Raw genomic sequence first — 25,159 nt, 5'->3', positions numbered from 1 at the left:
CTGTGTTGCATCCCAGTGCTCTGGCAGGACTGGGCTCAAGGTCTTCGTTGTTCTTCAGTCATTTTCTCTTTCCAGTTTCTTTTAAAACAAACCAACCAAAACTAAATACAGAGGTGAAAATCCATTTTACTGGCACACGAAGTGCTGACATTGCAGTATTTCTGAAAATGGAAAGCTTGTGTGCCGTGACTATTTGATGGAAAACATAAAGGCTGAATAGCTTTGGTGAAAATAATAATAACAAATGCATTAAAAGAAAATCCAAATAATCTATTTTCTCTGAAGCACTGGCTTTCCTAGTAGTAAAGCAATAACCAGACTTGGTTCCTTAGAGGCTTGCATGACCACTAGGTATTTAGTATTGAGTAAATATTAGCTTTCATGGTCTGGTGGATTTGTGTCACTGTGTGTGATTATCATTTTTTATTAAGAGTTATCTTTAAACATCTGCGTGATAAATAACTGCAGTGTTATGTCAACTTGTATCTGTCATGTGAGTTCACACACAACCAGAAAGGCAGTCTTTCTTCCATGGCGAATGCACATGTTTTTGATGGTTTTTTCTTCCCCAGAGAAACAAGCAGACTCTTGTGCTCGGCAGCTCTGTGTTTATTGTCCTTCTGTTTCTGTATACCAGAGCCTGAAGTGAAGAGAGGGTTTAAAATTATTATTGCTATCTATTAATTTGTTTCTTCCCCCATCTCCATTGTTATTCAGAAATAAAAGTTAAGACTTCTTTGGTAGGAGCAGAAGATATAAGAGGGTGATGGTGACTGTAGATGGGCTTGCTTGGAGACCAGAAGTAAAACTGATGAATGCATAGCTAAACCTGAAACAGCCGCAAAAGAGATCAGGGAAAAAGTCAGTTAAATACTGACCTGAGGAAATATATGGCAGAGCCTTCCCTTTTACCTACCTCTTGTCATTTTCTGAGCATCCACTAAAGATAAATTTAGAATCTCTAATTCTGTTTATTGTATGATTTTGTGTGTGTGTTTGTGTGAAAGTTGGTGTTGTAGAAAATGGGAATGCTTTCATTTCCACTTTCTGGATGGAGAAAGAAGGAAAAGAAGATCACATTTAGGCCTGACTGCATGTGAGAAAAACAGTTTGCTGTATCCAAGAGTCTTTTGATAGCATATTAGCCAGCTAATCCCTTGTGGATATAACTTGTATTGATCTCATTAATGGACCTCTAACAATGAAATTTCCCAGCTGCAGATGGCTTACATACAAGGGGAAAATATTCAAAAGAGATCTTCCTTGTTGACTGTATTCCATTATATTTTAATGTATTACTATATATAAACATAGAAGGATAATTTTAAATCCTGTAACCCTTGAATAACTAAACTGAATTTGATAAACTGGTAGAGGAAATTATTTGTCAAGGAATGCTCTTTTAGGTTATATTTGAATCACAACAATTTTTTAAATAAAATTGAGAAACTTTTAAGTCTACATCTATGAGGGATGGCACAATTAGTTTGTATTTTGGTCTAGTATGTATTCAACATATCCTTTGAATATCATAATAATGTAAAATGGAAAAACATATATTGAGAACAATTGAAAGAAAAAAATCAGCATCATTTTGTACTTGAACAGGTCTATATATAGACAATGAATCATTTCACCCACCTCTGCAAAGGAATGTGGCCACTTGCTAGCAGTCTGTTGCACCACTGTGTTGCTCAGGGCAAGGAACAAGGGGCTTCACAGACAGCTGAAATGGGGCTGCATTGCAGGTAGGGTGCAGCTGGACATTTGGCTGACAGTTCTTCCTGGTGAGCTCTGTTCTGCCATTGGCAGCACCTGCAAATTTTCCAGGGCACAGCTATAAATCACTATCAAAGATGGGTGTTTTCCAGTACCCTGAGCATCCTGTCCTGTGCCTGCTCTGCTGTGAGTGCACAGGGAAAGCTTGCCACCTGCAAGCAGAGCACTAGCTGCAAACTTCAAGCAGAGGTTTCCCTTCCTTTGCACTGCAAGATCAAAAGCTTCTCAGTCTGAAACTCAGAGTAGATATGTATGTCTTAAAACAAAAACTAAAAGATGAAAGAAATTCTTCATCTTTTGTTGACTGCTTTGTCTCTGATTGCTAGGCCAATATCTAATTTCACATGTCATGCTGACCATCATGTATTTCCTCTGAGTCAAAGTAAATTAGAAAGTTTAGAAAAACACTACTGTTGCAAAAAAGATCATGTGCTCCTGGTCATGCTCATGGAAATACTAAACATGCTTTAATAGCTGATCTAGACTAGATTCACAGCTCTTCATCATTTTCCTCATATTAGGAAGAAGAAAGACTGAAGTTAGTAAGTGGATATGGACACAGTATGGGAGAGAAAGGAAAAAAAGTGTCCTTACGAGAGGCTTCAGAAAATCTTCAGTTACAGAGGAAGTTTCTTTGGCTCCAAGGATGATTAGCTGCTGCTCCTGATATACCTATTGCAAACATTTCTGTGCATTATTGTAATTCAGTGCAGAGGAAAGTGTCACCAGGGGCAGTACTGTTGGGCACTGAAGGTTAAAGTTAACGAGATGAGCTGCAACTACATTACAGTCTGAAAGTGAGTGATGGTTCGTTATTTCAGTTCAAACCACAGACTTGTAGGGAATATTTCTGCCCAAGTGAATTATGTGAAATTATTCACAAGGTTGACAATTATTAGTTGCAGACCTAATTGGAACATCATGGGAGGAATGGAAATTTTTGCAAAAGAGGCTGAGCAGTTTTGTCATTTGTATGCCTGTAAAATGCTAGCACTTTGGGGGATCTAAGACTGCATATGTTTAAAAGTAAATGAAGCTCTGGTAGCATTGCTGTATTTCCGTAAATAGTTTGTGAATCCCCAGAGCTTCACACTGTATTACTTTTGAATTTTTCCAGTACATTTGTGTATTACTAGAAACAAATGAGTGGTGTGTTTTGTACATAACCATGTCTGCAACGTGTGTGCAGCAGGACTAGTAGCTGGGACTTAACTAGGCCCCAGGGTTTCTTTATGCTTCTTTTTTTTTTTTTTTTTCTGAGGAGAGCATACGCACAAGGAGAATGTGATCCCTTCTGGGAGTAGAACAGAACAGAGGAAACTAGAGACCTGGCAAAAGCAAAACTTGAAAGTCCCCCTGCACCTGCTTTATCTTGAGATACTGCTGGGTTGTGGTTTGAATTTCATCTTTAAAAGAGGAAGAGGATGGAAGCAAGGGGAAACCTGTTTGTCGAAAATATTTTTGGGGTTGCCTTTTGGTCTGAAGTTGTGTGGCTTTTATACCTCCGGAGGGGACTGGTCAACTCCCTCCTTGTGCCTGCTTGTTTTCTCTGTAATACCCAGCCACTCCTCAGGGACATGGATCCATCTATTTTGGGCCAGGATGAGGGGGACACAACCTCTATTTCTGAGAGGTGGGAGATGCATTTACCTTCAGCACAGCAGTGCACATGGGATGGGGAGTAACCAGGCCAACTCCTGGTGCTCCTCCTGCCTGGCACTCTTTCTCTTAAGTAGATCTTAGAAACTAGGAAATGCTTTGACAAGCATTCTGTTTATATTTGGCTTTTTCAGCCTGGTTTTCTGAGGAAACAAGGCTGTGTGATCACACTGTCTGTGAATTCGCCTCACTCCCTCACCAGGACAGATTTAAACTGGCTCAGTGGTTTCCACCAAATTTGACAGGGCAGAAGAGGTCTCAAAGGTTACAGACTTCCCAGAAGTTGCACGAAAGAGCATCTGGTCAGAGGAAGGAAACCCAAATTCATGCCCTACTGAGGGGAAGGTAGATGAAAATGAGGGCCAGAAGCAGCAGCTGCTGCCCAGCCTGAACGTGGTGGTAGTGGTGGCCTGGCGGCCATCACTGGGAGCCAGCCCTGGCAGGTCTCTCCTAGCCAGTAGGTATGGGAAGGAAAGGAAGTTTGGGAGTATCACAGTAAGAGAAGGAAAGAGAGAGGTACATGTCAGTGCATAAATCCCTCCTTGCGTGGCAAAGATGTTTCAGTTCACCCTTCAACCAGAGACTGTGAGGCCAAGAGCTGGCTGTTTCACTTGGGATAGCAGCCAGGCTGAGACCTACATGGAGTATGTCCCAGTTGCATTTGCAGCCTTCCTTATCAGCATTTCCCATGCCTGTGGTGTCAGGCTGCTCCGTGACCTCTCGGTGCCAGTGGGGACAGGGCTTTTGTGACACACCGTGCTCCAGAGGACAGCCCTGGAGACCTAGCCTAGCGTCCTGCCTCACAAACGTGGGTAAGTGCCTATGCTCACACATGCTTTGCTTTATACAAAGCTTTTAAGAAGCTGAGTTTACTGAAAGTCAGACTTAGGCATTTAATTCATGTGAGGTGCGGCCTTGCGACGTGGAGATGGAGGAGAAGTGAGGTTTGGGGTCCTGCTCAGCCACCTCAGCTCCTTGCCTCTTGCCACAATTTAAATCACCAAAACCAAGCCTTCAAAGCAGGAAGTGTGTTGGAGTGCCCAAATCCAGCCAAGCTCTAATCGTTCCCCTGTGTTCACAAGATAAAAATCCTAGCTTGTGCAGTGAGGTACCTGTGTCACCTAGCTACCAGTGACATAGGGTAAGTGTATGACAATAACCCAGGTACACAAGACTTCTTTACTTCTGACTTCTGCTGAGCATTGGTGGAATGCAGTTGTATCTTTGCTGTTAATCTGTTCCCGTAACATCTGCTAGAAGATAAAATATTATTCCCTAGGACACGAGACAGTCGCGTGAAAGCCCTGTTTGCATTGCAGCTACCAGCAGAGTGCACGTAAATCTCCATCATGCGTTCCTGAAAAGCTGAATGTGACGTTGGCGTTTGTTGCCTGTGGCTCCCCTGGTGGTGTGAAGAGTTTGTTCTTGGCAGGCTACATGCAGTTGCATCCTCTTGGGGAAGGCAGATGTGTCCCGAAAAGGATGTGGTGGTGCAGAAGCAGGACAAGGCTGTGAGGTGGGACCACAGTTTTGTCCCAGGGCTCTCAGCAGTTTGCTCTGAACTTAGCAAAGCAACTTCAGTGTGTCTCGTTCTCTAGAAGCAATGTTCCCTTGCTCTGTGTGGGGGACATGGCACTTAGAGCAAAGCACCACCGCAGGGAAGCACTTGAGCAGGAGTGGCAAGGTGTCCAGGAGAGGGTGCAGTAGGAGGAAGGCAAGTTTGTAGGAAGTATTTTTTTGTTTTTTTTGAGTGGCCACAGCCATGACTTTTAGCAGCTGCTTTCCACCAAATTCTCTCCAAATTGCAAAGACCTGGCAATTGTTTGTGACCAAACTGATGGAGGGCATCTGTGGCCAGTGCTGCTGGTGGAATCAACATTTTCAAACTTCAGGGAAAAGAATATTTTGCTAATGCGTTGCTATATACTGTTAGCCAGAGAGGAATGTCTGTTCTTCAGTTTAAGTGCTTTTCTGCAAAAATAAGCAATATGTCTTGGAAGTGAAGTGAGTAACTGAAAATATCTTCATCTATGATGAAGCATGGGGTGTAGAATCACTGCAAATTTTTTCCCTGATCTTGGTTTATGCACAGAAAGCTTCCAGAAACAATCATTTATTTTGGAAGTACAAAGTAAAACAACTGTTACTGCTGAATCTTTACAGCTAGCGAGCGTCTGCATCTCCCAGTGGCGTAACCTGAAGGTTAAGTTATGGCACTCAAAGCTGACAGATATGGGGAAACAATGACGAATTCTTCTCCGGGGCATGCTTTTTTATATTCCACTGTAAAATAGGAATTATATTTACCTAAGTGTTTTAGGACTTTTCAGAGATTAGACATGGGCAAAGCATTTGGAAATCGTTTAATGATAAAAAGCATTGATAAAAGTTTTGTAATAAATTCATTTTTTCAGAGATTGTGATTGATAGTAGAGTAAATCTGGCTATAAATCAGCTCATACTTTGATACTCTAGTATCAAAACCCCCATGGCAGTGTTGATATCGTAGCTCTATTGTATGTTGCCTGTGCAAGGAGAGGTGATGTAGACTCACTTTGTACTGGCAAACATTCTAGATTGTGCTGTGTCCATCCTTCAGCAGTCACGATGGATTTCCTCGTGGAATGGATTCCACAACATCTGTGAGGTTACAGCTTAAGGTGTACAAAAGCATTTCTAAACTCCTCTGAAGAGATTTTTGATGCAAATTGTAGAATATGAAACAGCCTGAAGGTGCTACACGTATGGCATCTTCCCTCAGTGAATTGAACTGCAGGTCACGAGTAGGACTTCTTTCCCTAATGTCTAAGATCCCACCAGTATAACTGCAGTTGCTTTTGGTACGTTGTGTGCAAATTGTGAAAATTTGCTAGTTCAAGATATTATAGTGTGAACTCAGCTTTTGAGAGGCGCTTCTTCAAAATAGAATCATAGAATATCCTGAGTTGGAAGGGACCCTTAAGGATCATCCAGTCCAACTCTTGACACCGCACAGGTCTACCCAAAAGTTCAGACCATGTGACTAAAATAGCACAGATCAAATGACAGTACAGGTAGGTAGGAGCCCCTGTAAGTGGCTGTTGCAGGAACTGGGCACCTTGCTGGGTTTTGGTCCTGTTCTTTGACAGACGTATTCAGTTTGCATTCAGTTTGTATTAATTTAAGGTTTCTGTTCCACTGTTCTGTAAGGTGTGTATATACTTATACCCTTTGTTCCCTTTAGCCAAACCATGTACTGGAGAGTTTCCTCAGGAAGCTTTTCTAAGCATTTGTGTTTCGGGACAACTATAGGAATATACAGAGCTGCTGATGGCAATGGGAGTACACTGAGCATCTGTTGTATTTGGAATAACTGTAGAGTAGCATAGTAAAAAAAACAGGGACGCAGCTTGAGTGATCCAAAATGAGATACAGATCTCAAGTCAGCCTATAATTCAATTTTTCTGTCAGTTCATTGTATTTCACAGTAAGAATAGACAGAAGAGAGGGAACACAAAACAGATTTACTTGTAGCTTGATGTTCTATCTGCATACAAACTAAACATGTTAAACTTGGCACACAGTGTGTATTCACTATGTTGTAGCTGCATGGCTTCATAAAAGAGTATTTACAATAGATGGTTAGCATTAAATTTACCAAAGCCTCAGTCATCTGGAATATGTTCTTCTTTCCACATTAGCAATCCTGAAGTTAAATTTCCCATAAGATTTTTGTTTCTATGCCCTATTAGTTTTATGAGCAGCAAACCAACTATTGGAGGACTGGTTCCAATTGCTCACTCAAAAATACCTCTGCGTCAGCCTTGCAATCTTGGAGCCGTTCTCGCTGAGCTAGTTTCACCATATCACTAGATCATGTTACTCCAATTTTTTATGATATATATATATGTGTGTGTGTGTGTGTGTGTGTGTATAACTAGTATAAACCTTGTAGTAGTCAAGGAACTTTTCCCCTCCACCATAGAGCTTTTTTTTTTTTTTTTTTTTTAGCTATTATTAGAAATATTGAATAGCTCTGGGCAGAGCAAAGATGATCCCTGACTCCTACAAGTAGTCCAGGCAGGAGCTGGTAGTACAAGTAGCGTTGTTCTTTACTCAGGTACAATTGGCCTTCCTTTTTACAGGTAATTTTACCATGATAGTAAAAGATACAACTTCTAGCATAGATTTTCCTCCTCCTGGTACAGGATCCTGCCCATTCCAGAACACTTTATTATTATTATTATTATTTTATTTCACACAAGGAGAAATCTGTCCTCACTGTGATGATATTCTTCCTTTGCCAAGAAAGGAAAAGCTTCGCTTTAGAGCCTGTCCACCAAAGAGTATATCAATAAATTTTGCTGTCCAGCTGATAATAATAAACAGCACATCTCTGTCCAGATAGCCTTTCCTGTTGCATTGCATCATCTGCCTCCTCTGGGAATGTCATGCTGTTAGATGCTAAAAGGACATTAGCTTCTCAACAACATGCCTACTAAATTTTAAGAGCTGAATTTAAGTATAGATTTTCCTGACTTCCTAGCTGTATTTCTGTAGGCGGATGTAAGTTTACCTCAGGCCAGGACATACTGAGAGGCCTGTAGAAACTCCAAATAATGTGACAGGCAAGCTCTGGGTTATCTGGCATACAGTACTTTATTCCTGCAGGTTAAGTTGATGCATTTAGCTCTGGTAGCCATTTGCCTTGATTTCTATCCTATTTGTCCTTAGTTATTTCCAAACAAAGCATTCATGCTCCTCTCTCCTCCTTAAAATTTCTACCAATTTCTTCTGTGGTAAATCTCCATGTTTTAGCACTGCCCCTTCCAAGCTGCATGGTTAATTTTGCATGTCTTTGCCCTTAGTGTGAGAGTATTACAAGTCAGTCCTTGCTTCTGTGGCTGCTAGCTACAAGGGCTGCTCTGCACATGGAGGATGGAGGATCAGAATCCTGTATAGACAAGACACTCAGCGAATGAGCAAAGGCTTTTTTTGAGCATATTTTGCAAGTCATTTCTCTCAGTGGCAAAGTGAGTTTCTGTTCAGTTGCTCTAAAGGCCACCCCCTTTATGGCACAAAAATTGCTGGTGGCAATTGCGGATGCCAGCTATCATTGTACATCTCCACACTGGTGTGTGTTACCTCAGTGATGCTCAGGCAAATGAAACCTTTCCCCAGCTGCAGAAGTTGATTAAATGCAAGGTTGTATAAAGTGCTGTCTGGAAATGCTCCCCCTAGAAAGAGAACTTTGGGTTCATGTAGGCAACCCATGGCTAATATGGGTCATGTTTGCCAGCTGCAGCGTGGGCAGGGTTTTGTTTTTCAAGTGAAATAGTTAACACCATTCTGAGCTGTGCCATTTTGAGAGCTGAGAGTAGTATTTAGGAAGGTTGGTGTAGCTCTGAAGGCTGTTTTCTCAGCCTAATGAGCCAAGAGGGAAGGAGAGAAGTAGGTTTTTCTGAGGGAATTTAGAGCACCTACAACAAAGCTTCAAGTTTGAATCACTGTCCAAAAACACATATTCTTCCACATACACTTGCAATGTTATTTTAGCTTTTCCAAAAGAACCAGACATCAAGAGACCAACAGCAACCTGGATATGGGCTTTGCTTTTTGCTGCTTTGTTCTTTTTTTTTTTTTTTTCTTCCCAACATCATCTCAGTTTTGTTCTTGAGGCCCTATGGAATCACAAAAATATAATGTAGCCCTGAGAGGGACTTCAGGAAACTATCTAGCTTCATTTTTCATGTTTTCTTCCCCTTTTCTCTGGCAGAACTAAATACCCTGAGGCCAATCCTGATAGCTGTTTTCCTGTTCTTGAGCATCTTTGGTGGGGATGGTTCCACAAGTATCCCTGGCACATGTTCCCATTCTGAAGTATTCTTACTTCGGGAAAAAATCCCTTGTGTCTGACCCAAGCAAACCTCCTTTTCTGCAAGTGGAGCCAACTGCTTGTCTTCTGCTCTCTAAATGTAGAGAACAACTAATTGTTGTCTTTAAATATTGCTATCATTTATGATAAGCCATTGCACTGCAGTCACTTTCCTTTTTTCCTAAACTAATGCGGATCTTTCACCCTCTCCTTTCAGTAGTTATTCTGCGTTTTGTTTTCTGGAGAGAATTGCAACACTTTACCTTCCCTCTTAGCTGGGTCTTTAATGTTCACTGTAGATTCTCAAAGACATTTGGCAGTGATTCAAAGATTTGGGATTTGGGGTTGAATTCATTATTGGATTTTATTAGAAATGCCAGCTTGACTACATTTAACCTGCCTTATATTTTTCAGCTGCTTCTTTCCTTATTCTAGTCATTCTTAGAATGGTGTGAAGTTTCTGGTCACAACTAACCCTTTTTTTTTTTTTTTGACCTAGCGCCATGAAAGCATAGATTACTTCAGCCTCTCTCTGTCATGAATTATTTTCTCTTCTCTTGTATTAAGCAGCAGAGCTGTACTTTCCTTCTGATATATTAAAAGAATATTCTCTTTTCATCTTTCATGTCCCCTGGTACTTGTAATGCTCTTTTTGTGATGTAGGTTCCAATTTTGTCACAGGAGAGCTTTGCTGTTATTTTATATTTATTCTTAGTCATAAGACATTGTTTCTATGTCAGACTTTAAACTTCTAATTTTTAAACTGCTAATACAACAGCCGTCTTCTCTACTGCCCCCTTGGCAGCCTCTTGCAAGTTTTCAGTGTGATTCCACTGGAGTTTCTGTTGCAGGAGTCCAACCAACTGGTTCCCTGAGTTTGCTAAACCCTCTTTAGGTCCATCATTCTCATTCTGTTGCTTTTACTGTTCCCACCACATACTCTCTGAGTGTTTTCTGATAACATTAATGTCAGTCTTCTGCCCTTTCTGAATTCTTGGAGGATTCTTCCGTGTAAATCAGATTTTTTATCTAAAATAATCCCCATTGTTATTTTCTGCAATTTTGAAACCAAAGTAAGTCCCACTGTAAGCAATTCTCCTTTGAATAAATGGTCAAAAGGTTAATATTCATTTTATCTAAATGTAGATATTGACATTGGTGGATACCCAGTTTTGACCAGTGCTTCAAGCAGTAAGAGACAGGCACCAGCAGAGCAATGCATCTCCTCTTCAGAGGAAGAAGTTTTGCTGGAGGTTTGCAGGTCTGAGGGCAGAGACAGAAGTGAAGAAGAGTTTGTATAGCTGAAAGCTTCTTTTCCTCCTGTGTCAGTCTAATTAGACATGATCCCTCTGTTGGCCAACCTTGTCTTGCCTTTGAGGAAGGGCTTCCTTCAGCTCACCTCCAGCAGCCTCAGCCTCTGCCCTTGCCTCCAGGAGGCTGTTGGCTGGACACCCCTGCAAGAAATTCCCCGTGCACATGGTAGCCTGGTCCAGCAGAGGAGGTGCTGAAAGTGAAGGAGCTGCTGGTGTAAACTGGGGGACTGAAAAGCTGGGCAAAACCTTCTGCCATTGTCCAGGCGAGGAGAGCGGCCAGTGTTTACCAACTGCTCTAGCTGTCCGTTTACCTAAAGTAGGAGCTAAGTGGTGTTTAAAATGTTAGCTAATTCCTTTCCTAAGCACGCCTGGTCTGGTTTGTTTAGACAAGACTGGCCAATGTCTCCTTACATTGGAAATGATTAGTCACAACCCAGAAAAACTTATAAACTCGGTTTCTCGTAAACTCCTCTTGGTCCCTGAGTAGATCCTCAAACCTTGGTCCAGAACAGGTGGATGGTGCTTACAGTTACCCTTTTAATCTTTTCATGTCAGTTTTGTGTTTTTTTTGGAATGGAAATGGAAAAATGGAATCTGGGGCCCTAAACCAATGTGGGACCATGGCTGAACGTATATGATCAGAGGGAGGGACCTGTCCAAGAACTTCCCATTCAAACACTCAGCTAAAAGTTTGGAATTTTTAAGAATTGTTCATGGGACATGTTTTTTTATTGGTTGAAAGCAAGAGGGGCAGAGTTTCTGAAACTGGCTTGAAAACAAGAGTGCTGATTTTGTAATATTATAGTAAGGTTTTTTGTAATATTATAATAAGGTTTCCACCAAACGTGTGATAGCCTGCTGACAGCAGTACACAAGGATTTGGTTTATTCTACACCTGGTTTGCCACCAGCCTAAATCTCTAGTTTCCTGCTTTTCCACAGCTTCACACAAAGGTAAACACATTACTTTTAGACCAACAATTATTTCTTCATTTTCATTTACCTTTGAAAAATAAGTAGCGCAGCACTGACTTGAAACTTTCATCCTCAAAGTATATATATCCCCTCTATGTCATGTCTTTCATTAAACTAACTTTCTTCCTTTCTTCCTTGCCCTTTTTCTTTTGCTTTTTTTCACTTTTGACTGAACATTTATCAAGTATCAAGTGGAGTTGTATGTCACCAGCTAGACTGAGCTGGGTCAATAGGGAATGCCTACCTGCAGAATTCTCAATTTCAAGTAAAATTGAAACCCAAAAATGAAAAATTTTGTTGAATCTGTGAAGTCTTGCTTATGCTGTGTCCTGTGAGCAGAGAACCAGCTTGGGATGCCAGCTACGTGGGTTTTGTTTCTGCGATTGCTTTTGGGCTGTTGCACCACTACAGGCAACTTTCTTCCCCAAATTTCTTCTTTCATTCCAAAAACGGGGCAAGAGGGGAAACTGAAAAGAGTGAAGTGCTCAGAAGCCTTTCTTTGGGAAAAAGTGTTATGTGCAAAACTGGTTATTTACAGTGATGTGTCTTTCGATGCCAAAATTGGGGGTTGACTGCAATTTTCCTAAGCCAATGTCTGCATGTTGTTAAGAGCTCACCACCTCATAGTGAACTCTCACAGGATTTAAACTTTTTCTTAACAACAACAGAAACATGAATTTTGGGAGGAGTGGGGGAAATGTTTCCCTGACCTCTACTTTCCTAGCTTACTTGGATGTGTTTGTGAGATGCTGATGAGAATGTTTCAGTAATTTTCTGAACATCCCAAGTCATGCCAAATCTGAATGCCTCTCTCTAATTTTTTCCCTGCAGCTGCCTCAGCAGGATTTTGCCTTCTTTTCATCCATCTTTCAGCAAGTGCATTGTGCAAGAGTATGTAAATATCTTTACAGAGAGGGTAGCACAAACTGCACACATGGTACTGTTTAGGCAACTGAGACAGATGGTGCGAGTGTAGTTACAATGAAAACAATTCCTTAAACATGGGTGGGGGAACATTTCATGTCTCTTTGCTTATGTGGAAGCTCTAGCAAGACCTGAGCCTGGGATCACGGTAATCCCTCAGCTCGGGGCATTGCTGGCAGAAAATTGCGTTATGCAGTTCCAGGTAGCTCACGTTCTGTACTGTTTCCCACCTCGGCAAGGATGCAAGATGAAGAGGTAGTGCTGTCTTGGCTGCTTTTCATCCACATCCCTTCCTATTGTTGGGCTGGCAAGAGGCATTTTTATTTACCCTTTCCCAAATGAAAACATGAAACAATGGTGGGATTTGTTTCTCAGGCCTCAGATCCTCTGTTAGTTGCCTGCAGTGCTACAAAACCCTTTCTGCACTGCAGATGCATGCTGCTTTGTGCCCTCTACATGCCTACGTGAGCACCAAGAACCCCTTTTGGAAACAGGAATTGACACCAAAGCTTGCCAAGTCGGACTCCCCCATAGCATGAGATGACTTGTGTCCTCTCCATCACTGCCTGCCTCATCCCCTTGCACTATTTTCCTACCTTTCAGTAACATTGCAGTTAAAATGGGGACAGAAAACAGCTGAGGCAAGAGGAAAAGAAGAGAGGGCACGCACCTCTAGTGGTGATTGTGGTACATCTGCGCTCAGGCTTTTGTTCGATAGCCCTCCAAGCTTCTTGTCTATCCCTGGCAGGGTTCCTTGGCTGCCAAATTTAGGGTTGCAGAGGCTCCTTGCAGCACAGCTCCGGATTGCAGCTTCCCCGCTCGCCATCCTGCCCCGGCCACACAAGAGCACCGTGGCCCCGGCTTCCCAGCTGCTTCCTTGTGGAGCCCCCGGATGACTGCTATGCAGAAATATGCATGACAGACGAGACCTTGCTCGGTCTAGCAGCTGTTGCTAGGGAAGGATGTGACATTTAGTGCTAGTACAGAGGGTCAATTAGATAAGAGCCCGAAGGATAATTTCTGTAATAAGGGGGTTTGGTGATTTGGAGTCGGGGAGAGAGCTGTAAGAATTATGCAGCTACAACTAATCTGGTTGGGGTGGGATTTTTTGTGTTTTTTTCTTAAAACCTTGCCTCAGAGAGCTCACAGTTTCACCAAGACAGATGTTACCACCTTCAGATATTAAAGACATGCTTAATCTCTATGGAGACATTTGCTTCACCTAATGAAATGAGCTGCAGCAATCAATTTCATTCTGTGCCTATTGATCATGTCTGTTTTAGGGAGACAAATACAAGACAACCTTAATTAAGAGGATCTATCTCTTCCTTTAGCAGTGCTTTCCAGCAGGAAGCTTTCACATCTCATATTGTATTTTTTGATAGAAAATCTCCTTCTACTTGAACCAGGATTAAATTGAAATCAGAAGCTCGTATTTCTGTCCCCTGCACAGATTTTAAAGGAACAAAATGGTCTGTATTTTTTAAGTACTTAATTCAATTTATTTAGATTTATTATCCCTCAGGAATTGGAAAATCAATAACTTCAGCTGCCAGGTGCACTGTTTATTTATATATGTTTTAAGGCTGCAAATGTGGGTGACATCTATCTGTTCTGAATTGAGTGGCTTTCTTTTAAATAAATAAAAAACAAAGGATTATTTTTTTCTTTGGCATTTGGCTTGAGGATAATCTCCCTTGGTCTCTTTCCTTCTTTTCCTGGCCATATTCCAAGTGCTGGTTTCAAAGTAGTCTGCCTTTAGCACAGTCATCAAAGAGAGGAGCTTCAGGAAGTCCGAGGGATGTCATCAGTGCTGTTGAGGGAGGTCTAACCCAACAGCGGTCCAATTTGTTACACGAGTTGTTGGTACCACTGGTGTAGAGTGTGCTGCTTTTGCATCTGAGCTCTAAACAGAAGTTAAAACTCTGTTGTGCAGAACGATAAGCCTGGGCACAGAGAAGAGATGTCTTGGAGCCCAGCATATTGCAAAACTGGGAAGAAAACAAGAAACCTTGTCCTTGGTCCCTTGCACCTCCAAATGTAAAACAATTTATGTTTTTTACCTTTTTCTAACTTTATGTATGAGCAGGTAGCTCAGCACCAAGAGGGCTTCCTCCTCACTTTGTTCCAAACTGGTTAAGCTGAGCACAGCGCAGAAACCTGGACACCCCTGGCCCACAGGTACAGCGTTTCAGCAGGGTTAATCACCCCTGACTTTGCTCGGGCGCTGAACTGCAGCAAATTCCATCGCGATGTGCGTTGGAGTCGCTTGGATGCACTGAGGCTCCACGTGGGCGGCTTAATCCCAGAGCAGTTCTGTAGGAGCGGTGCTTTACCCAAGTGCTCTGGGTTGAGAACTCCTCTTCTTTGCAGCACAGCCTGCCGTGCTGACATCCCGGCACCTGCATAATGTTAAGGCTCACCCAGAATAGCATCTTCCACTCTTTCAGAGTTTTGCTCCAGGTGCTACTCAGGTCAGGGTCAAAAAGATTTTTTTACTTTTTATTTTTAATTCTGAGCTGAAGTTAGCCAAAGTGGTTTCCTTTTATGGGAAAGCTATGTATGGCAGCTGGGGAAAATGGGTCTTTAACACTTTGCTATAAACAAAGGGAATAATTTGATTCTTCAGTCTCTGAATCCTTTCTTTCTGTAGCGCTCATACCTCTGTTTTTGGAGAGTAGTGGTTGAAATAAGTATATGTAAAAATCATTTACTCAAAGCAACAATGAAAGTGCTTTTACTGAACTAACGCTGAGAACTCTTTTATGAACAAAGATGCATTTACGTAAGCTTATCTGTATTTACACAAAGTTCAATAAAATAAGCAATTTCAATCTATTGATATTTTCCTCCTCCTCCTCCATTCTAGAACATAAACTTGATGTTGTTTGACTTTCTTAGACATTTTTTGCCCCTATAAGGAAGTTCAGCATCTCAAAGCAGTATGCTTTGCTTTGTTTTAGTTCTCTGCTGGATCTCTGGGTGAAGTTTGGTGTCCTTTAGATAGTGCTCAAGATTCAACACACCAGTTTATTTATTTGTAGGAAGATGGTTGTTGCTGGACGTCTGCTGCTTGTGGTTCATGCTGGAGTTAACACTGTTCCACTGCTCTGCCTGATTTAGTAATAAATAGAGTTTGACCTACATGACTTTGAGAAATGGGACCTATCCAGGACCTTACTGAGAGTGGTATGAAATATTATATGGAGATCTGCACTGGATTTCTAAGTCTTGTGATGATGGATATTGTGAAGTCAGCAAGAGACTGCTGTAATTCAGGGTTCTTACTTCTCTGACTGCTATTTTTCTATGCAGACATTTGGTTGTCACAAAAAAACAAACTTTAATGATTCATTAGTTTCGTGATTCAGCCAGTCCCTGTTGGTTCAGTTTAGGCTGTACAGATTAAAGGGTCTCAAAGTAAGACCCATTCAGTTGGTCTCAGACAGCTGGGCTGCAAAGAAACATGTTCTCCAGAATGCTTAGCTTGAGGGAGGGGGACTCTCTGGGGCTTTTCTAATAAATTGAGAGATCTTCTAAGGGCCTGCTGGTGAGACAGGAGCCCATTGTTCTTCTCTATCCCCTCCCTCTGTCTTTGAGCTCATAATTACAATACAAGTAAAGCAAACAAAAAAGCCATGATTCATACACAAAGGCTTTGGAGAGATGTGTTTGATATCCTCTGAGATATTTATGCTTATATTGTCTTATACATAACAGATTGGAAAATGGTAGCTCTGGCACGTGTTGAAAAGAAAGGTAGATTTATTCATAGAATTGAATAATGGGAGATGTTAGACCTGGTTAAGTACCGACTTAGATTATTTTCAGCCTACTTGAATTTCTACTGGCATTTTGCTTGGAGATCATTCTCTTCACTTCCTCCTCTCTGTTCTCCATGTAGTTGAGCTGTCTCAGCCTTTTCCAGTGTGTTTGCCGAATGGCAGCAGGTTGAGTGTATGTGTACTTCATTTCAGTACCGAGAGCAGCAATTCCTGTACTGATATCTCTGCAAAGCCTTTGGGATAATGGCATTCTGCTGTTGTGAAATGTTTTCTTGTTTTATTACTGCAGTGATAACATCCTGCATTGCTTTTTCAGTAGCAGCATTGCACCCAAGAGGCAAAGGGTTCGTGCTTTAGGAGCACTACTAATTAACACTGGTCTTCTCTTGTCTTTAAAGTAAAAAAGTAGCATCACTCTTTGGTAAACGTGAATTTGTGGACGAATTAAAATTTCCTTTGCAGAATCATCAGAAAAGCTATAGCAGTAAGGGATTCAACCCAGAAGGCAGTCTGTCAATGTATCTATTCATTCCAAAGGGCAGGAAACCTCTACTTAAATTAATGAATTAATTACAATAATATTCACCCAGAAACAGACTTAAGTGTCAAGGGTTCGCTGGTAATTCCAGTGAGCTTGTTACGTGGAGGCAGCAAACTTACCTTTCCATCCTGAAGTGTAGGAATCTGGTAGATGGCAGCAGGAAAGACTTTTGTCCTTAGTAGAATGCATCAAATCTTTCTGTAGTTCACTTGCATTACACAGCACAAGATAACTTTACATCCATGGAAACTGTTTTGAATGTGACTAAGTATCCCATACTGAAATAAGTGGTGAGCATTTAATAATTTTGAGGTTGGTGGCCAAACATGTTACGTTACCCGTTGTATGCAGTCACAAAGTAGAGTGTGCAAAGGCATTTGACTTGTGAACTCTGCTTACAATCAAGATGTTATTAGAATTTCAGCTTCCTAACTTGCTGTTTAATGGTTAAGTAATGAGAGTGGCTTTTGGTTATTGCAATATTGCATTGATTTTTAACCACAGGTTTACTTAAATGGTAATGATTCAGCTTTCCTTTTGAGGAGACTTAGCAGAAAGACCTTGTTCTTTGAGGAAAAATGCAAGTAAGTGGGCATTTTCAGGGCATCTCCATAACAGTTTCTGGAAACAAAGCAAAGGAAGCAGCATGTGGTATTAAATCTGCAGACTGTTTGACAGTAACCAGTCCCAGGTACTTCAGAGGTCAATTTACAGAACCCAGAAGAAAGCAGTTAATCTGCCCAAGGAAGTTGCTCCTCTTAAAGCCAATAGCTCGGAGATTAACATAAACTCTGAAGTGTTAGACACGTAACACCTCCACTGCTTGCCCTTGCTGTCCTTACAGGATGGTGTTTCAGGACAATCTGACTGTTCTGAGCTCGGTCCAGTTTTCCCTTGGACCCTGATCAGACTTCGGCTTCAGTAGTGTCATTAATACTTTGCAATTATGCAAACCTTACTGAGGATCTGGTAAACTTTTGAATAACCTGCTTCACTTGAATTGTAAGATAGAGTCAGGATGAGGATTCTTATATATGTTCTGCTGATTATTTGTAATTGTACATACTTCTGCCAATCACCTCCTTATTTAAGTTAAGCAGGTCCAGTCTTTCAAAGTCATTTTGTGAGAAACCCTTCTCCCCTCATGCTTTTTGTCATTGTCACCTGTTTCTGAATCATTTCCAGTTCCTTAGCATCTTTTAATGGAGGGAGTACTTTGAGATGCAGTCTTCTAGATGAAGGGGAGCCACTGATTTGTGGAAGCTTTTGCCACAACTGTATGGAAAGGGAAAGGAAGCACTTACCAGTTAGAAGGCATACGGGTTTCCTTATCCATAGTTCTGTCCTTCAACCTTCGCTATAAAATTCCCATTTCAGATGCTCTGTGATTAAATACAAAGATCCCGGTGAAGCAGAGTCCTGTCAGAACGCAAACTGCAGGACGCAGATTGCTTTAAGTAGATAAATGACTTTGGCCTGTGAAGGCTGAGGTGTCTGAAGAGATTGCATTTTAGCACTGAACAAAACCAGTGTTATAAATGATGTGGTTAGGAAGATGAGTGTGTTTTTCACTGTAACATGAAATTGGCACATGAAAAACAGCCTGAACATTTAAACTAATAGAGTCATTCTTATTTTCCATGTGTGTCTTATTGTTTCACATCTGTTATGTTTGTGTAATTGACTTTTGTAGTAACTCCGTAATACAAGCAAATTGTCACCAACAAAGCAGATGGGATGAAATTCCTTTTGAATAATGTAATTAAAAAAATGAGTACAACGTAGGAAGGGAGCTAGTACGTTGCTCTCTCTCACAGAGCAGGAACTCATCATCCATGCCAGCCTCTGTTGGCAAAGCACGTGGGTGCTCTTTCTCTTCTTAAGCATTTGATTGTTCTGCTTGGTTTTTCTTTTGATTTTGTTTTAAAAAGCTTCATATGGATGATAATGTTTGAAATTACAGCTATCTCACTGAAATTGGTGGGAGTTTTGGCCTCTTTGAGAACACTGCTGAATTCCATAGTTATACAAGCAAGTGTGCATTTTCCACTTAATTAGGAAATAAGTGTTTCTAATAAATAAAATAATTTGAGAATTTACTCAGTCTGTTTCCTTCTTCTAGCACAAGCCCACTGAAATGTATAATCCTCAGACATGCTAATTGATGCATCACGTTTATAAGAAACTGTGCCATTTAAAAAGTCATGCTTATAAGATAATAATTAAAACAGCAAGTTGGAGGGATTAAGTATTTGTTCGTGTCATTTTTGACCTGTCTAGATTATTATGTAACATCTCTGGAGTTTGAGATTTCCCAGTTTCCCTAGGCAATCTATTTCAGTACTTAATTATTTTCACTTTTAAAAAGTTGTGTTTGGTACTTGGGAAAAAAAATATGATAATTTCTTTTTTATTGTTTGCAATTAACTTCTTGTCTTGGCTAACACAGATATGAAGAACAGATGGTTTTCCTTCTGATTTTGCAGTAAAAGTTCATGTCCCTCTTGCTTCCCCTCTCTTAATCAAGCAGTCATAGTACGTACGTACTTACCTGTAGTTATCCTTGTAGTTGCCCTCTTGGAGCAGTGGATGGCAAGTGCTGGGTAGAGTAACAGCATTGCTCTGTGTTATGCAGATCATACTCCTGCTTGAATACCTGTCCCAGAATTCCTGTTTTATTCGTAATACTTGAGCTTCATCTCACCTCAACTTCATCTCCACTCACTTCATCTCAACACTTTAAAGTGATGAAAGTGTTAAATAGGAGTCAACTGTGTCATGCTGTTATGCTTAAAATGGGGAAAGATAATGGGCTTGGTTGTGTAAATGGGGAACAAATATTTTCCTAATTGAAACACTATTTCTAACATTATAATTTTGCTGTGGTTCATATGGGGATCACTAGTAATGACTGACCTTCTCCTATTTAAGTGATAGTTGCCTGTGGCCACTGAGATAAATCAAAGAAACTGCTCATAATTTTGCAAGTGGTTGATTTATCTTGTTGCCTTCTGGGAAAAGCTGAATACTAGGCTTAGCCAGTCTCTTTCAAAGGAAATTCAAAGAAAAAGCAAATGAGGTGGCTAGTAGAGTGGGAACAATGAAGGAATAAAGAGCTGGTAGGGAGGAAAGCTAGTAAAAATTGTAGCAACTATGTTGTTTACTGTTTGCGCTGTGTTTTATTAGTTCTGAATTGATTAATAATAATTATAAATAACTGTTTCACAGGGTCTCATAGTAATGTGGTTTTGTTTACTCTTAGTGGGGTGGAGTTAAGCAATGCTTTCAGCAGTGATCTGTGAGTTGTTTTCAGCACATTTTAATGCTTGGCCTAAAAATCTGGATCTTGATTTTGTTGAGCATCAGAAGATTTTTGTGATGTCATTTGTGGTATCTCAGTATTTATGATGTTTTTGAGATATATTAAACAGGAGTTTACAGACCCAGAATGTACCTAGGCCCTAGTTGATTGACTTCACTAAATCGGAGAGAATGATAGAAATTTAAGATTAAGACTTTTTAATCCAAAGAGAGATCAACTATAAAACTGCCTGTAAGTGCTGCTATTGAAGAGGTGAGGAAAGGCCATTTCCATCCTTCTGGTAAATTGGATCTTTCGATTTGTGGCCATCTTCTGACATTTAGCATATTCCAATCCACAGCTTTATTGAAGCAATCATTGTCATTTTACACAAACCTGCAAAGCGTTGGATGCTCTGTCGTATGACACTGTCCAAGCAGGAGATGGGGTTGTTGCAGAAGTTTGCTTCTGTCGAACAGCAGGACAATGCTGGCTGGTGAAATTGTTCTGTAGGCAAATGCATTATTTCTTTAACTTGTCTTGGGAGCTAATGTAATTGAGTTCAGCTAATGTTTGTAGGATCCAAATGTCAAAAAGGAATAGATAATAGTTAATAGTCATGTGTTCAGAGTAACTGAAATGTCTTAGGTAAGTTATTTTTACAACATGCCTAAGAAATACAAATGTCAGTTAGAGTCCTAATCTTTTTATGGTTTTATAACTCAAGATGCTGAAGATGACTCTGAGTGTCACCATTTCTGTCATAAGATTAGTTAATTCTAGGTGATGCAGAAGAAAATGGGACTATTTGTATAGAAAACAGAATGAGAACTGGTCTTTTTGTGTGTGTAATGCCAACAAAGAGAGAAGCATTCTGAGCTACGGCCATAAGGTCTGAAAAACATATTAAAAAAAAAAAAAACAAACATGAATAGCTGTTGCACGTTTTCCTGGTAAAATGTGTGTGCACCTTCACGTTTTCAGTGAGGATAGCTGTCAGGGAGCCAGTAAAGACTGGAATTCGAGCGAAACAACAGTTTTCTTCTTTCTTGGGTCCTTGGCTGTGGAAGGTGAAGGGAGAGTCCCTGACAGCTTCGCTTCCTCATTCCACAAGGTATTATGGTTCCCAAGAAGAAGTGCATAGAGGATAGGATGCGCTGCATCCACAAACACTTTCTAGCTGAAACCCAAGGCACAGAGGCATCAGCTGTGGGATGTGACATAACTTTGTAGTTCATTCCGGGAAGCATCTGCCCAAGTGTGGGAGGCAGCAAGGAGCAGAACAAGGGGAAGCACAAAAACTTATGCTTGAAAAGTATAACAAATAATGAGGTGAGGGAGTGGATGGGCTGAGGGTGAATAAGACATGATTGAGCAGATAGGACAGGAAAGGTCAGCCACGAAAGAGAAGCTGAGCTTTTTTTGTGTGCAGTGTGGTGAGTGTAAGCATTTTGCTCTATTACTGGTAAGGGCTGTCAGGCAATCTGCAGTAGTGCTTTGGCCATAAAAGAGGCAGAATTATAATTGTTAAGATGGAGAAGAAGCTGAGGATCCCAGCAGGAGGCCTAGATACATAGGTGGATCTCTCAACAGCAGTGTTTGCAAACACATCCAAGCATACACCGTCTCTGTTGACCTTACAACCTTAAGCGTTATAACAAATTCAGTACAAAGCCACTTGAGCTAACTGGATGAAGTTGGGTTGAATGTCACTGACTCAAAATTAGCATGAGTCCAACCTAATAAACTCACTGCATCTTAAACTAGACTTATTAAGGTGGCTTTGAACTATGCAATGCAGGCAGATTGTCTTGTGCCATCAATATTTCTGGATTGTCCACTGAACTTGTCCACTGCCTCACAGATGTCTTAAAAGGAGAATCAACAACTTAGGGTTTCTGTGCACTGCCATTGCTAGAGTAAAACTAAAAATGTTGATTTTGTGGCAGGTGTAAAGGAGATAAATGACTACCTGATATCTGTGGGGAAAAAAAATATCTTTCATAGTGGCGTATAGCTCAGTTAATCATTTTCTTTTGCAACTTCCTAAGCATATTCACTCTGAAACATGTCACACCCACACTACAGTTTCAGGTAGAAAATTGCATAGAAAAATAGATTAACAATGAAACAGAGAAAGAAATGAAGATGTTCAGACCAATAAAGTTCTTGCTTGTAATCTTAATAATATTTGCAAATAGCACTTCTGTATTAGATCTCGTAGAAAATTTACTGTAATGCAAATGTCCTCATTAAGTCTGAAAGATGCAAGAGAAAGAAAACAAAACTATAAATGGATAATTTTAAAAAATAAGGCAGATTTCAAACTTCCCATTAAGGTAGTCCTTTAGAATTTCATTAATTCATTTTTCTGTTAAAAAAATATATATATATATACATATATATATATATATATATATATATAAATAAAAAATCCCAGTGTAAAACTATTTTGGCATATCTAATATAATATTATTTTCCTAATGAACAGCTCTTCAAATTGAAGTTCATATTGATAAGCATGTTCTCTCTCATATTCTAAGCTGAAAGCCACCAAAAAAGGCTTTCTCCCTTCTTGCCTTCAGGGTGCATCTCGGAATAGAGATGGTTTGGAAGTATTGAAATAGGACATACTATATTGTAGATTAAGAGCAGAATTTCAAACTGAGCTGGGCACGTGTTCAAGCTTTGTAGCACTGCTTGGTTTCAGAGTTGTGTACAAATTAGAATTTATACTGCGTCCTGGTAAAGCAGCCCAAGAAAAAGGAGTTCAGATCATCTTTCATCTGAGACCAAAACACACTTATCAAGATCTCAGCTTCCCAATGAACAGCTGCAGGACTGGAGGCTTTCATGGTTTCTTAGGAGATGTACAGCCCTGGGATGTGTGCAGAGCACACTATGGTTACAAACCAGGCTGAGAAGCCGAAGTAATGTGTCGTACTGTCATTCTGTAAGGAAAAGGCTTTTAGAACCAGGCAATCCCGTGTAATTTGAAATATGTTACCACTTAAGCAGCAAAGCAAAAGCAGACAGGCACTCGCAGTCCTTATTGCTGAACCCATCTGAAATGAAAAGCTTCGGAATACAAAGGGAGATTTACTGAGGAAAAAATCAACTGATGTATGAATTTGAAAGAGATGAGAGAAATAACATGGCTTTAAAAAATGCCTTGCCCACAGGAGGAGTAGCAGATGTCACTTGTATTGTGGTGAAAATTTTAAGAATACGTTCACTTTTGTCCCTGCTGCCATTCAATGAAGTGATATGTGCTGATGGACTGACCGGGAGGTGGCTGGGCGCACATGGTGCTGGCACACCCAAAGCCAACACTTGGGCATGAAGAGGATAAAGGAGTAATCCAAGCTTCTTCTCTTGTCATTAAATAGCATCTCAGAGAATGTGTGTGGGAACCCTAATTGAAGGATTACTTTAACCATAAGGCCAAAAAATAGGAAACAAACCTTTAGGAATACTTTATTTACTAAATGAATGATTGGGACTTCGATGGTGGGAAAGAGAACAGGAGGATTGACTGCTCTTTATCCTGTACTAGTTTTTTGTCCCCAGGTCAGCTTAACACCTGAGATTAGTATCTGAAAGAATTGTGTTAATAAGAATTAGTAAGTTAGTAAAGAATCTGAAAGAACTCTGTTAGTAACTTCAGTAGAATTTATTGTTCATTGAAGGAAATGCCGTGTATTTTAGCCACTCATATATAGTCTAAGCAAGGTTAACCCCTCATCAAATATGCATCCATCCTGGGACCCCACTCATTACCAGCTTCCAGAGGATAAGCTTGTTGGGGAAAATAGATGGTTGAACACCTAGGCTACCTTTATGCCTTTGGTCTGTCCAACTACTGGGAGGTTGGGTGAAGTTTTCAGCACTCAAAGGGTCCTGATAGCAGAGGGCACAGGGGTGACTTAAATGTTGGATTGTAAGCATTGTTGTTCTCTATTTCTCTGAAGATGTTTGTAAAATTACTCAGTCATTATTAATCCTCTTCTCTGCCTCCAAATTGCTGCTGTTCCTAATTTTAAGATTACTTGGACATTAATGCCAAGAAACAGGAAATAAAGGTTTAGGAATATTTACTTATTTTGCAAAGTGAATAATCAGGTCTTCAATATTTCATATTATGAGCCATGGACAATATGCATATAATCGGGTTAATGGGGTGAAGGACACATAGCAGAAGTTGAAGATTATAGAGAATTGTAGAAGTTAATGAAGATTCAGGAAGGCTAAGGCAAAATGAGGTGAATGGACATGGTGGCACATGAAATGAATTTTGTCACAAGCTAGGCACAGAACAAAGAGTAACAAGACTGATTTGTGTGTGTTACAGGGTTTTAAATTAAGAACCATCATTTGTGGGTGGAAAAAATATTTTGGGGAATAAAAATATTTATTCCCACAGCTTCCACTGTGGGAAGCTGAATGAACATGCCTGCTCAGTGTGTAGTGGTGATCTAATAGAACATATGCCAGGACTGCAAGGAAGAGTATAGCAAACACTTCCCGTTATTGTTAGCAGGCATTTTCTGTCCCTGATCCCTCCTATTTCTGCTGCATCGCTATGTAGATAAGTGATGAGACTGAACAAATAACGTTGACCCAAAGTTTGGAATGTATTCACTGGTAGGCTGCCCCTTTTTCCTTTATGTATAGAGAAAAAAAATGCATCAGGCCATAAATTATGGTGAGTGGTGGAGGTTAGAAGAAAGCCTTTTTCTGTACGCAGTTTATCTCCTAATTTATGTTCTGAAGAGTTTCTTGCAGCTTCTGCTGGATCTGTTACCATTCGTTATCAATTACAGGATACCGAATGCAGTAATAGTTGGTCAGATTTGCATTGATTTTTATATTGATTATCTAGTAACACAGCTTTATGATGCTGCTATTACAAGTATTTTCATATCTGATGCAACACAAAATCAATCTGCCTTTCACCGGTGTTCAGCTGCATCAGCTGCATCTCCCAATGTGAGAAGAAAGAGCAAAGACCTGGGCACTCTGTGCAACA

At 40.5% G+C, this 25,159-nt stretch overlaps 1 protein-coding gene and 1 long non-coding RNA gene across 5 annotated transcripts in view; one reads left to right on the top strand and one right to left on the bottom strand.

The window, feature by feature from the left end:
* Positions 1-25,159, top strand: part of ADCY5 (adenylate cyclase 5) — a 213,962-nt gene that overhangs the window by 70,882 nt on the left and 117,921 nt on the right. The gene's annotated exons all lie outside the window — the stretch shown is intronic.
* LOC106016418 (uncharacterized) lies at positions 107-13,450 on the bottom strand. Its single transcript, XR_001189136.5, has 3 exons — positions 13,174-13,450; positions 1,642-1,815; positions 107-829 (listed from the first exon to the last, which is right to left on the bottom strand). It is a non-coding gene; the product is annotated as an uncharacterized lncRNA (long non-coding RNA).

This window comes from Anas platyrhynchos, chromosome 7 (assembly GCF_047663525.1).
Source record: "Anas platyrhynchos isolate ZD024472 breed Pekin duck chromosome 7, IASCAAS_PekinDuck_T2T, whole genome shotgun sequence".
Taxonomy (NCBI): Eukaryota; Metazoa; Chordata; class Aves; order Anseriformes; family Anatidae; genus Anas; species Anas platyrhynchos.
The sequence above is the reverse complement of the archived record's forward strand: the minus strand, read 5'-3'. Positions and strand labels throughout refer to the sequence as shown.